Source organism: Sminthopsis crassicaudata, chromosome X, assembly GCF_048593235.1.
Source record: "Sminthopsis crassicaudata isolate SCR6 chromosome X, ASM4859323v1, whole genome shotgun sequence".
NCBI lineage: Eukaryota > Metazoa > Chordata > Mammalia > Dasyuromorphia > Dasyuridae > Sminthopsis > Sminthopsis crassicaudata.
This window is the reverse complement of record NC_133623.1, coordinates 65831587-65846633: the sequence shown is the minus strand read 5'-3', so window position 1 is coordinate 65846633 and position 15047 is coordinate 65831587. Positions and strand designations below refer to the sequence as shown.

Genomic DNA, 15047 nt, shown 5'->3' with positions numbered 1-15047 from the left:
CATGTCCAACTCCTGACATAGGATTTGAACTGTCTGATCCAGGGAAAGTAATTTTATATCTCTACACTTCAGTTTCTTCATCAGTAAAATTAGGGAGTCCAATCCAATGACCTCTAAAACCTCTTCCTTTTCTAAGTCTCTGACTTTATGATCCTTTAAATTCCTCCTGGACCCAAGCTCAGCACTAGATCTCTTCCAGCACAATGTCAAATATCTTGGGCAAACCTACATCTCCATGGTTTTTTTTCCATCACCTGAAATTAATTACTATTGGGTCATTGGAGAGTATTAGTTCTCTTTGAATCTTCCAAGGAATCCTCAATGATCATGGAGTATAAATGAGAAATGCCCTGCTGTGAAACCGACCATAAGAAGTTTTGTAACCCTACAACCAATACTTACTCCCCATAATCAACAATCACTAAGTGCAATAGGAGCTCATAGTCTCTATGTTTTTCAGTTAATGCTAAGATTGAAGAGATGTAGTCTATTGCCAAATATCACTTGCAAAAACTTTCATATTTCATACAATGTCCTTGTTTAGAATGCCCTCAATCCATATATAGCTGGTGCTCATAAAGAATTTGTATAAATGGAAAATGAAGCTTGGTAATTTAGTTGGTGTTCCCCTAAACACCTTGGGAGGGGTATTAATAAGGTCCAAGATGTGCTTTGACATCTTTTTTATGTTCTCTTCCTGTAGATACTTGGTATATTTCCCTCAAAGCCCTCACAATTGCATCAGATTCAGCATGTCGTGATGCACATCACAACACAAAATTCATAAGATTACAAAAGCAATGAATTATACTGAAATACAATTATCAAAACATTGTTTTACAAAACAAATTCATGGATTCCAAGTTTAAAATGCCCAGTGAAGTCACTAAGTATCACAGGACTTTTTACTTGGTTTGGAGGGTATAAGTAAAGATTTTCTCCCACTTCATTCTTAGCAACTGATCTGAACACATTAAGCTGGAGTAATTATATGGTGGTTTTTAAAAAATCCTCATCATAAATTCTGTAATCCATGATAGCCAAATGTCCTGTGAAATCATATTTCTTATAGAATCTGGACATATGATGAAATCCACACGAACAATTCCTTCCTTCACCTCTCTAAGGAGCAACATCGAGTCTTCCTTCATTTGATTCAAACTTCTTTTTCCTGGCTTCACTTATTGGAATAATGTCAAGAATGATATGATTCAACTTCTCCAGTAAGATGTCCACTCAAGTCATTGGACAAGGATTTCACATTTAGAGTTCTAACAGTCAAAGAAAACTTTAGTAGAAGTCTAAAAAATATGGTTCTCAGTGCTTTCTTTTCTTTCTTCATTGTGTCTTCATTACTGTGAATGTAAATATTTCATATGAGTATAAACAAAAAATACAAAGAGAGGAAGGGAGGGGCTAAGGGGATCCAGAAAGGCTTCACATAAAGATAGTATTTGAGATTTGAGAAGACAAAAAATTCAAAGAGGCAGAGTGAGACATTTCAGACTTAAGGAAAAATCTGGAAAAACATTTATTGAGATGGGATGTGGGGTTTTGTATGTAACCAATAAGAAAGGGCAATTTGACTGGACTGAAGAGTGTATCGAGGCAAGTCATATTATAATAACGCTCAAAAGGTAGATTGGAGTCAGAAAAACTATATGACAGAGGAAGTTATTTTCAATCCTAGAGGAAATGAGGTACCATTGGAGTTTAATGAGTAGGGGAGCAACATAGAACAAGATATGTTCTTTAGTAATATTCCGGAGTTGTGTGGAGGATAGATTGAAGAGAGAAAAGAAAGGAAGCAAAGAAACCACATAAGAGGTTATGGCAATAGTCTAAGCCTCATATTCATAAACTGTGGCTTACAACTCATATGGGTTCTCTTAGCTGAGTGGTAGGTATTATAAAATTATAATCTGTTATCAGTAGATTTTGATTTGTGTATCTATTTATATACCTGGGGTCATGTAAACATTTCTCCGGAGAAAAGGAATTGCAAATGGAAAAAAATTAAGAAGCAGTGCTCTAGGCAAGAGTCTTGAACCTTTTTTAGCAAAAAAAAAAAAAAAAGAAAGAAAGAAAGAAAGAAATAAATTAAAGGAATTAGAATAGGCAATTAGGAAATAAAACTATCACTCTTTGCAGATGATATGATGATATACTAAGAGAATCTTAGAAAATCATCCAAAAACCTACTGGAAACAATTCACAGCTTTAGCAAAGTTGCAGGATATGAAATAAACACACACAAATCATCAGTTTTTTTCTATATTACTGACAAAGCCTATCAGCAAGAGATAGAAAGAGGAATTCCATTTAAAATTACTGTAGACAAAATAAAACACTTTCACGACAAACCCAAGAACTATATGAACACAATTGCAAAACACTTCTCACACAAAGTCAGATCTAAACAAGTGGAAAAATATCAAGTGCTCATGGGTAGGCTGAGCTAAGATAAGAAAAGTGACAATTCTGCCTAAATTGATCTACTTGTTCAGTGCCATACCAAAAACTGCCAAGAATATTTTCTAGAACTAGAAAAAATAATAATAAAATTCAACTGGAAGAACAAAAGCTCAAGAATATCAAGGGAATTAGTGAAAAAAATTCAAAGAACAGTAGCTTAGCAGTAGCAAAAACTAAAACTATACTATAAAGCAGCAGTCATCAAAAACATTGGGTACTGGCTAAGAAACAGAGAGGTGGATCAGTGGATCAGTGGAATAGATTAGATTCACACAAAATAGTAATCAATGCCTATAGTAATCTAGTATCTGATAAACCCCCAAACTCCAGCTTCTGGAATAAGAACTCACTGTTTGAAAAAATTGCTGGGAAAACTGGAAAATAGACCTACATCTCACAATCTATACCAAAATAAGGTCAAAATGGATACATGATTTAGGCATAAAGGATGGTACCTTAAAAAAATTAGAAGAACAAGGGATTATGTACTTATCAGATCTCTAGAGAAGGGAGGAATTTATGACCAAAGGAGAACTAGAGAACATTATGGACAAATTTGATAACATTAAATTAAAAAGGTTTTGCATAAACAAAACCAAAAGGAGCAATATTAAAAGGGAAGTACAAAGCTAGGGAAAAATTGTTACAGCCAGTGTTTCTGAAAAAGATTTCATTTCTAAAATATATATAGAAGCATGACAAATTTATAAGAATACACTTCATTCCCCGATTGATAAATGGTCAAAGGATATGAACAGACAATTTTCAGGTGACAAAATTAAAGCCATCTATAGTCATAGGAAAAAATGCTCTAAATCACTATTGATTAGAGAAATGCAAATTAAAGGTACCACCTCACACCTCTCAGATTGGCTAAGATTTCTTGTATTCTGTCTCTTATAATATTTAAAGTGCTTCAGGAGAAATAATTTCTTATTTGTACTAATGGGAACCTAGATAAATGTTGGAGGGGATGTGGGAAAACTGGGACACTAATGCTTTACTGAGTTGTGAAGTGATCCAACCATTTTGGAGAGTAATTTGGAATTGTAGCCCTTTGGGTACATACTCTTTGTGCATACTCTTTGATCCAACAGTGCCATTACTGGTTCTGTATCCCAAGAAAATCATAAAGGAGAGAAGGGCCAACATGTTTGTAGCAGCTCTTTGTTTTGTGGTAGCAAAGAATTGGAAAATGAATAGATGCCCATCCATTGGGGAATGGCTGAACAAGCTTGGTACATGAAGGTAAAGGAATATTACTGTTCTATAAAAATGATGAAGAAGTTGATTTTAGTAAGGCCTGGAAAGATTTACATGAACTGATGCTGAGTGAAATAAACAGTACCACAAACTCGGGAGATTGAATGTAAATCAACACATGCTATGTTCACTTCTTTTTTCTGTGTTTTTTTCTCTCCCATGATTCTCCCCTTTTGCTTTGATTTTTCTCTCCCAACATGATTCAAAAAGCAATGTGTATAAAAGTAAGTAAATTTACCAGGAAAAAAAATAAATAAAGTGTTGAACCTTATATAAGTACAGAAGGAGATAGATGGGAGAAGTGTTGTGGAAGGTAAAAGGAACATGACTTGGAAACTGATTTGAATATGAAGGGTGCTGAAGGGACAGCTCACTGACCTGCATTAATAGCCAAAAACAAGGGAACAAACCAGTGTGGGTGGATATAGCTCTGGCCACATCATTAAAAGCACAGATAGCATCTGCTACCCAACACCACCTGCCACATTTTGAATAAGGTATGTGTCCATAATCATATTCCAGTACCGAGTCACAGCTTACCAAGACAAATTTGCCTATAAGGTCAAATACAGCTCACACTAGCGTCTCTCTTTTTCCTCGATTATTATTCATATTTTGTACAGTTCTATACAGATACTGGAAATCATGGGCCTTATTGCCACCTCCTTTCTTGTATTCTGTCTCTTATAATATTTAAAGTGCTTCAGGAGAAATCATTTCTTATTTGTACTAATGGGAACCTAGATCTGGGTGTAAATATACACAATAGATGTGCACATGTGTGTATATGTCTATGAATAGATACATAAATATATGTAGTCACATACATATATCTATATATGCTTTCACAAAATACTCATATACGTGTGCATAAGTACCTACATATATACACATAGGTATTATATGCACTCAATATAGACATATTTCCATATATGTGGACACATGCATCTATAAATATATACATATATATGTTCCTTGTTTCCCTACCTCCCTATTTCCTGTTCTCTATACTTTGTTCAAATAAAGGATGGATAGAGGGAGTTCCCTGATTAAATTATGAGCATATAGGGTGGACTTTTGACAGTCGCATATAGGGTGGACTTTTGACAGTCTCTCCCTGGGAGGGATATGGATATTCTCCTTGCTAACAGGCTCAACCTGTTGTGGGATAGGCTGCTACCGGATAATCCATCCTTTAGTATTTTCTACTACAGACTCAATCATTCTCCCTTCTCATCCTTGCCCATCTCTGGAGGAGGATAGGATCAGTCATCTTACTGACCCCAATTATAGGCATAGCAACAGGCTAGGTTACAATATAAGAGAGAAAAGACCTAGAGTTTGCTCTCCACTATTACAGAAAGTTATTTGGACAGTGGATATTTGGAATAAAAGGGAGTTCTCTATTAGAGAGACATAAATTTTGGAATAAAAGCGAGTTGCCTCTCTAACAGGTTTAATTGTATTTCCTTAGGAAGGGAGAAGTAGTACATGCCCCTCAGAGAAGGACCGGAAAGATGAGCTCCTGTAGGTAAAAGTGGGACTCCCAGAATATAGGCTCTGAGTCTGTAACTATCTCTAGGGTAAAAGTGTAACTTAGTGGAATATTGTCAGGGGGTTGTGGGGAGGACTGGAAAGAATAGGAGAGTTGCTTAGCTAGCAACTACAAATTCACTGCCCTTCTGAAAGGAATTTAAACCACAAGTTAGTCTTGTAAATATGGTGGACTTTAAGAGTCTGAAGAAAGGTAGAACTCAACAGGAAGGAGGGAAGGAGGGAGGGGGAGAGAGAAGAAGGAGGAGGAGGAGGAGGAAGAAGAAAAAGAAAGAAGAAAAAAGAATTGTTAGCAATTCTTTGTAGACTATTGTGACTCTTCAATATGTTTTCTGAATTTTTTTATGGTAGAATAAGTATCTATACCCAATATATACCAAATGTAACATTGGGAATAATTGTAGTAGTAGATGATACATCACAAGCTAAAGAGAGAGTGATTTGGAGGAAGAGCCCAAGAACGCATGCAATCCATGTGAGCCTAGAGCTTGTGGGATGTGGGAGAGGGGGCAGCACTGAGCTATGATATACAGAAACAAAATTCCTAGTTTGCCCCCCTTTCTATCTATCTTTCTTTCATTTATCTGACTAGTTTCCGTTTCTTCCTTAAGTCCTCCTGCTAGCATCCTTTTCCTTACACTCCACGCCCATTCTTCCTTCTCTTCTTCAAGTTCTACTAGCCAACCCTTCCCCATTTTCCTTTCATTTGCATTATTATTTCTTCCTCTGCTCTTACTCTTCTTTCTTCCCTTTAGTTCCTTCTGTTCCTATCTTCAAATCCTTCTGTGTCTCTTTTTCCTTCTCCTTCCCCTCAAATCTTCCTAATTTCCCCCTCCCTAAATGCAATCTCTAGGTCCATCATTTCACCCACCCACCTCCAGTGCCTTTTTTTGCCATTCTTTCAGTTGGATCCTTCCTCAGGAATTCTCCAGCATCTTTCAAAGGTCTCTTCCAGCTCAGCTGATTCCAGTCTATGATTCTCTGATTCCCTCCTGCTATTCCCTTTATTGGGGGATAGGGGTTAATGAATAGCTATGGATCCTAGACCTTGGAAGTTGGATCCCAGAGCTCAGCTCAGGATTGGATTTCCATGGTTTATTGCAATGTCCAACACAGTCCCAGAAAAGAAACCCCAATTCTGAATTCAGGCCGCGCCTGCCAGCCAGACCTTTCGGAGTTCTCTGGGATTGATGAATCTAGCAAGACAAAGTATGCGCTGAATGCAGAATCGCTCCTGAATTTCCCTCTCCAGGCTCCACTTAAGGTCTACATTAATAAAACAACACTTTAGGCTCCATTTTCCAAATCTCCCATGGGAGGCATGCTATTTCCTTTCCTGACCTCAGAAGGGACAAGAAACTTCTGCCAGTCCCCTTCTCTGATCTCTGCTTTGGTCTAGCAGGGCTCACAATCAGAGGATCAACAAAATGATCTAGTCCCTATGGTCAACTGGGCTTCCACAACTGGCTGTCTGGGAATTAAATCCAGCCAGGCCGAGTGTCAATTCCCCCATGTAATCCCTCTCTCTGATGGTGCTTGGAATTTCCTTTCTCTAGGACACCTGCATAAATCTTACCCTCCTCAAAACACCATGTGCTAATAGCAATAACAGCAGCGATGATGATGATGATGATGATGATGATGATGATGATGATAATGATAATGATCGCAACAATAATAACAGTCGTGATCAATGTATTGCAGTGGAAGGAAAACAAGCTTTGGAGTCAGGAAGACCTGGATTCAAATCCTGCCTTTGACATACCCTGGCTTCATGACTCTCAGAAAGTATCTCCAGTGCTCCTTCCCCCAAGCAACTTTATTAGTTTCAGGACATTTACTAATCTACTTTAGTGAAAAGAGATTCCACGCAAGGAGTTGTCTATACTGAGATAAAAAAAGCCATTACATTAAATCAATGTTGTAAGACATACATATATACAAAACATTCATATACACACTCCTAGCATATAAACATGTAATTTATATATCAAGTATAATAAATACCTATGTATATAGAGCATATATTTGTTGTCCTCTATCATATAAGAATATGCATATTAACTAGGTTACTAAATACTAATATACTAAATATATATTTATATATTATATTACATATAATATATGTTAGTAAATAAATATACTAAATACTAATGTACTAAAATATAAAATAAAAAATATGTACTAAAATACTAAATACTAAGTAACTAAGTTACTAAATACTAATATATTAAATATATATTTATATATTATATTATATGTATAACATATGTATGTAATATATATGTTAATAAATAAATATACTAAATAATAATATACTAAAATCTAAAATAAAAATATATGCTAAAATACTAAATACTAAGTAACTAAGTTACTAAATACTAATATACTAAACACATATTTATATATTATATTATATATAACATAATATATGTTAATAAATAAATATACTAAATACTATTGTACTAAAATATAAAATAAAAATATATACTAAAATACTAAATAGTAAGTAACTAAGTTACTAAATACTAATATACTAAATATATATTTATATATTATATTACATATAATATATGTTAATAAATAAATATACTAAATACTAATGTACTAAAATATAAAATAAAAAATATATACTAAAATACCAAATACTAAGTAACTAAGTTACTAAATACTAATATACTAAATATATATTTATATGTTATATTATATATGTAACATATATAATATATATGTTAATAAATATATATGCTAAACACTAATGTAGTAAAATATAAAATAAAAATATATACTAAAATACTAAATACTAAGTAACTAATCTACTAAATATGAAAAAATACTAAAAACAAAAATTAGAATTACTAAAAATCATTTAATAATGCATATCTCTAACATACTCTACAACTAATAATAAAAATGATAATATCCTTCAGCTAACAATAAATATAAAGCCTTTCAGAATTGCTGCTTCTCACATTATTGTGATAATCACACCAACTATTCTGATTCTACTTCTTTCATTCTCTATTTTGTAAAATATCTCCTTGTTTCTTTGAATCCATTATATTTCTCCTTTCTTATGGCTTAATAATATTCCATCACATTCATATTTCACAATTTGTCCAGCCATTCTCCAGTTGATGGAAAACTATTTTGTTTTTAGCTCTTTGCTAAAACAGAGAGTGCTGTGACCAATATTTTTATTCAGAGATGGCCTTTCCCTCTGTCTTGACCTCTTTAGGGACTTATGCTTACTGCTAGTAGCTGGGAGTTAAAAGACTAGAATATTTTAGTGATTTTTAGGATATAATTCCAGATAATTTTCCAGAATGATTGAAGCACTTCCCACTTCCACCAATAGTTCTTTAAACATAAATGAATAGCAGGGTAGCAATCTATACTAAGATCATCTCAATCTGGTAACAACAATAATAATAATAACAATAATAACAGTAATAATAAATAACATTTATGTAGCACATAATTGTGTGCCAAACACTGTACTTTTTCAATTATCTTATTTCATAACAGCTCTGGGAGAGAGGTACTATTATCCTATCCATATCATATCTATAAGAAAATTCAAGATCATGTAGCTAGTAAATGTAAATAAGATTTGAACTCAAATCTCCCAGATTCTAGGCCCCTTATATCTACTATACAATCTAGTTGCTTTTATAAATTTTAAAATAATTTTATTATAAATATTTTATTATAGATATATTATATTACATATTTTTATTATAAATTATAAAAAATAGGTTTTTATACTAATGAGCAGAATGATAAAAGTAACATATAGCTTTATAACACTTTACATATTACAAATTGCTTACCATCAACAGCTCTACGAATATAGGACAAAGAACTCCATTTTACAGGAGGCAAATGAGGCTCAGTCAAGTTATATCTTATTATCTAAGTATCATAACTGAGGCTTCAACTCAACTTTTCTGACTTAAGCCCTGTGTTCTTCCTCCTAAGAATTAAAGACTAAATGAGATCTCGAAAGCCATTTAGTCCAGCAAAATGGCTTTCGAGATCCCATTTAGGCTAGCTTGTTTATTTAAGAAGAAATCTCCCTAGAAGTGATTGGGCATATGGGATAAGACAGAAGGAAGGAGGATCCATTTGATTTAAAACTGGAAGGCACCTCAGAGATCATAGAAGTCAACATTCTCATTTTACTGAGATTCAGAGAGCTAAAACACAGCTTGATAAAAATCACATAGCTAGTATCGAAGTTGGAATTAAAATGCTGGTCTTTTAATTTTAAAATTAATATATTTCCACTGGACTACACTGCCTTTCCAGTCTCTAGAACTAACAAACTACCAGTGACCAAGTGTTCAGGACATCAAGTTCAGTTTCCCAACTCCTTTGTCCACCGAGCCAGGGAATAACAATAACAACAACAACAAAGACCCACAACAATCACAAGACCATCATCAATAACAAAAGCAAACAATAAGAATCATTATGATGGGGTTAATGGCAGGAAGCATGATGAAGTGGCTAAAGAGCAGACCTTATCACCAGAGAGACCAGATATCTGGGCTTGTGTGACCCCATGGAAATCTCTGAATCTTTTCTGAAATAAAAAGACCACTGCTTCTCTAGACTGTTTCCTCATCACTAAAATGTCTAAACCAGCTTTCTGGTTTACCTCCTAGGGCTCTTGCTTAGATCAGAGAGAATTAGATCCTATCCTCTATCACTCTTAGCAGCCATCAGCTGTTCTGGCCTCTTAATATCTCTACAAATACTATGATGAGGAGCCTCTCACATTGTAAATGCAATGAAATGGAAGTGCTTTTCTTTCCTTTTTGTGAGCTTTAGCATCGCTAACAATAAGGCTAGTAGAGGTGATAAAATCCCAGCTGAACTCTTTAAAACCTTAGAAGATAATGCTGCTAAAGTACTGAACTCAATAAGCCAACAAATTTGGAAAATTCAATGGTGGCCGGGGGGTTTGGAAAAGACCAGTTTGGGTCCCGATCCTAAAGAAGGGCAAAGCTAGAGAATGCTCAAATTTCCTAAAAACTGAACTCATTTCACACACCAGCAAGGATATGTTTGACATTCTGCAAGCTAGGCTTCAGTCATATGTGAACTGAGAATTACTAGAAGAGCAGACTGGTTTTTGTTTTGTTTTGTTTTGCTTCTTTTTTTGTTTTTCAATAGTATTTTATTTTCCCAAATACACAGTTTTCAACATTCATTTTTGAAAGACTTTGTGTTCCAAATTTTTCTCCCTCCCTTCCTTACTTCCTACTTCCCCAAGACAGCAAGCAATCTGATATAGGTTAAATATGTGCAGTCCTCTTAAAGATAGTTCCATATTTGTCATGTTGTACCAAAAAAAAATCAGACCAAAAGGAGAAAAACATGAGAAAGAAAAAAACAAACAAAAAGATGAAAATATTATGCTTCAATCCACATTCAATCTCCACAGTTTTCTCTCTGGATGTGATTGACATTTTCCATCCCAAGGCTGGTTTTTGAAGAGACAGAGGAATTAGAAACCAAATTGCCCACACAGTGGTACATGGAGAAAGCAAGGGAGTTCCAGAAAAAAAAAAACACAACATCTACCTCTCCATCACTGACTACACTAAAGCCTTGAACTGTGGTGGATCACAATAAAATGTAGCAAGTTCTCAAAGATGGGCATACCAGTTCATCTGACTTGGTTTCCTGAGGAATCTGTAAAGCAATAGCTAGAACTAAATGTGGAACAATTGATTGGTTTAAGATTGAAAAAAGGAAGTATGATGAAGCTATATATTGTCACCTCATTTAACTTATCAGATGAAATGCCAAAGCTGGAGGAATAAAATTAAGACTGCAGGGAAAAATATCAACAATATCTCAATATCATCAATATTAAGATGACAGCACTCTGGTGGCAGAAAGTAAAGAATTAAGAAGCTTCTTGATGAGGGTGGAAGAGGAGAGTTAAGATTTTGGCAGCCGGTCCCCTCACTTCCTGGCAAATAGAGGGAGAAGAAATGGAAGTAGTGGCAGATTTTATATTCTTGGGTTCACAAGGTACCTGCAGCCATGAGATTAAAATATGTTTTCTCCTTGGAAGACAAGTTATGGCAAATCTGGATAGTAGTAACAAATATAAAGTTACCAACAAGATATCATATACTCAAAGCTAGGTGTCTTTTTTTCCCCAGTGGCTGGGAGAGTTGGTCTTTAAGGAAGAGTTTTTTCCAGTATGACTGGGAGGGTTGGTCTTTAAGGAAGAGTTTTTTCCAGTATGGCTGGGAGAGTTGGTCTATATGGAAGAGTTTTTTCCAGTATGGCTGGGAGAGTTGGTCTATATGGAAGAGTTTTTTCCAGTATGGCTGGGAGAGTTGGTCTATATGGAAGAGTTTTTTCCAGTATGGCTGGGAGAGTTGGTCTATATGGAAGAGTTTTTTCCAGTATGGCTGGGAGAGTTGGTCTATATGGAAGAGTTTTTCCAGTATGGCTGGGAGAGTTGGTTTATATGGAAGAGTTTTTTCCAGTATGGCTGGGAGAGTTGGTCTATATGGAAGAGTTTTTTCCAGGATGGCTGGGAGAGTTGGTTTATATGGAAGAGTTTTTTCCAGTATGGCTGGGAGAGTTGGTCTATATGGAAGAGTTTTTTCCAGGATGGCTGGGAGAGTTGGTTTATATGGAAGAGTTTTTTCCAGTATGGCTGGGAGAGTTGGTATATAAGAAAAACTGAATACCACAGAATCAATGCTTTTGGATTGTGGTCTTGGGGAAGACTTTTGAGAGTCCCTTGGACAGCAAGGAGATCAGATTGATCAATGTTAAATATGGAAGATGAAGATGAAATATTTGACCCCATAATGAGAAGACAGGACTCATTGGAAAATCCCCCAGTGTTAGGAAAGATTGAAGGCAAAAGGAAAAAAAAAAGATGGCAGAGGATGAGATGTAGATAGCTTTTCAGTTGTACCTGACAATTTGTTTTTTTTTTAATTTTATTTATAATTTTTTGACATTATATATGCATGAGAAATTTTTAAAATAACATTATCCCTTGTATTCATTTTTCCAAATTATCCCCTCCCTCCCTCTACTCCCTCCCCTTGATGACAATGCCTGACAATTTGTGACCTCATTTGGGATTTTCTTGGCAGAGATATTTGTATGATTTACTCATTTCTTTCTTCAGCTCATTTTACAAATGAGGAACTAAAAATGACAGGGCTAAATGACTTGTCTAGAGTCATACAGCTAGTACGTTGAATTCACGAAAAGAAGAAGACTTCCTGACTCCAAGTCTGGCCCTCTATTTACTGTACCACAATCTACCTGACCTGAGATGGATAGAAAATGTCACGGAAACAAAGAAGATGAATTTGGACAAACTGTGAGAGATAATGGAGAACAGAAAGGCTTGGTATACCGTGGTCTTTAGATTCACAAACAGTCATACAGGACCGAATGACTGAACAAAAACAAACTCCATTTAGCCCTGACAACCAGCAAACATAAACATCCAAGCAATAAATGATAAATTGATGGGCAGAGGCCAGTTGGGGCTACTTGTGCTTTACATGTTTTTTTGTTTCATCCTCTTAATGGGAAGCGTATTTGATTCAGGCAGAACATTAATTGAACTTAATGGTATGTAGGCAGACTCAAGAGACAGGTCATCTCAGGATTCATTGCCTGGTAAATGCTAGAGGAGTTAAAAAAATGTCTTGGAGATAGGAAAGGAAAGAGTTAGAAAGAGATGAAGAATTTAGTACGCAAATTTTTTAAATGAATGTTTAAAATAAATAAATATGTTAATAAGCCAGGGGGAGCAGCTGGAGCACCTGAATGGGATTTGGTCATGGTGTGCATTCTGTTACAAGAGGAATCTTCAGAAATCATATAGTTAATGCCCAGACCATTAGGCAGGACTACCAAGAAAGGCATAATGTTCCAAAGGAGCCAGAAGCCTTGGGTTTTAGTCCAAGCCTTTTTCACTGACTGGGCCACCACTTGAGTGTCTAAGCACCTTGGCTGAATCCCAAAAAAGAAGGCTAAGCTGCCTTATTGGACCTTGCTAAGGTCTTTCTCACTACCCGCCTGTCCCCAAAGCCCACCTTCCACTCAGAGACAGTGCGATATTCCAAACAGAACTTCAGATTTGGTGGGAAAACTTAAGTTGAAATTCCATTTCGATCCCCCTTCCCACCTGCTATGTGACCTTGGGCAAGTCATCTTCCCTCTCTCAGCCTCTATTTTATCATCTATAAAATATATTATATTATTCATATTTTATATCTGCTGGGCTTCTTGTGAGGATCTGATATAAACACTGTAAAGTGTTAATATGGGGTATAATTAACACCCAATATGTAGCCTCCCATTCAACAGGTACTCCATCTGGTTAGTGTTCAATAGTGTTTAGAAGTCCGGCAAGGAAGCTTCCTTTATCCTGCTACCGATGCAGATCTAGTAATTAATAGTCTCAGTAGGCGGTGTGGAAGCTACCAAAAGACTCACCGATTAACCTGGGATCATACAGCCAAGATGTGTCAGAAACCCATCTTGAACCCTGAATAACCTGACAATGACAAGATTTCTTTAGGCCACCTCTCCAGGCATTTTATAAACAGATGCAATGACTGATTTGTTGACTCTTTTTCCACTTAATTTAAATTAAGGCTGTGGACAATTCACCTAATATCAGGAGTGGAAGGAACCTTTTAGGTTATCAAGTAAACCTCTTCATATCATTTGATAAGTGGCCACAGTAAGTGGCTCCGATAGGGCTTGAACTCAGGTCTCTTGCTTCCTATTTCCACATCTGACTAATTACACTTGTAACATCTCAATGCGCAGAAGAGAGTAAACGTATTTTCCCCAATTTGTTCTCAGAGGAAACTCAAGGTGAGGAGCTCTGGTCGAGGTCTTGTGATTTCCCAGCTCCAAGCACTGGAACCAGAACATGCATCTTTGGAGATTCCCTTGGGGTGACAGCCAAAGTTTCTTTCAGGAACTGGAAATTAGCCTTTCTTTTTCCTTTTTGTTCACTGAAGATGACACAGCTGTGAAATTTGCAAATGTTCTTAGATGGACAATGTATTTTTATGAAGAAGAATATTGGCTATCTCGGTATTTACACAAAAATACCTTGAAGTGAAGAGTAACGATCTTTTTGCATTTGGGGGGTACAAAATATTTGTCAAGAGTCATATTTTATGCAAATATATGACAAAAAGTTAGCCATGCTTTACTTTTAAAAATTTACTTCATATTTTTCTCAGTTACATTTAAAACAATTTTTTACATTTGTTTTTAAAATCTTGAATTCCAGATTCTCTTTCACTCCCCCCATTAAGAAAGACTTTGGGAAATTTGTTGGCAATGCTTTCAACTGATCTAGTGGTTTTCTGGTCTTGTCCTCTCAACTTCTTTCTCTGTCTCTTCATCTTTCTAAAGGGAAGTCTATTTCAATGATTTGTCCAAGGTCACACAGCTTGTCTGTGGCAAAGGCCACATCATTGGGATATCAGTTTCCAGACATCCGTCCCCATACTCTTAAAATAAGTGATGGGGTAGGGATTGACTGGGAGAACCTGCTATTGCTCGTCCCTTCTAATACATTAATGAGATTCCAGTATATGGACAAGTGTTAGAAAGAGGGATCGCCCACTGAGAAAGAAGAAGCACTGCTCCTATTATTATCTCAAACACTTTCACCATCACAGCTTCCCTTTATGTCCCCAGACTCCCATTACCCTTCATTTAAAACCAGA

At 35.7% G+C, this 15047-nt stretch overlaps 1 long non-coding RNA gene across 1 annotated transcript in view; it reads right to left on the bottom strand.

The window, feature by feature from the left end:
* The window catches only part of LOC141548537 (uncharacterized), a 49557-nt gene that overhangs the window by 21176 nt on the left and 13334 nt on the right, over window positions 1-15047 (bottom strand). The gene's annotated exons all lie outside the window — the stretch shown is intronic.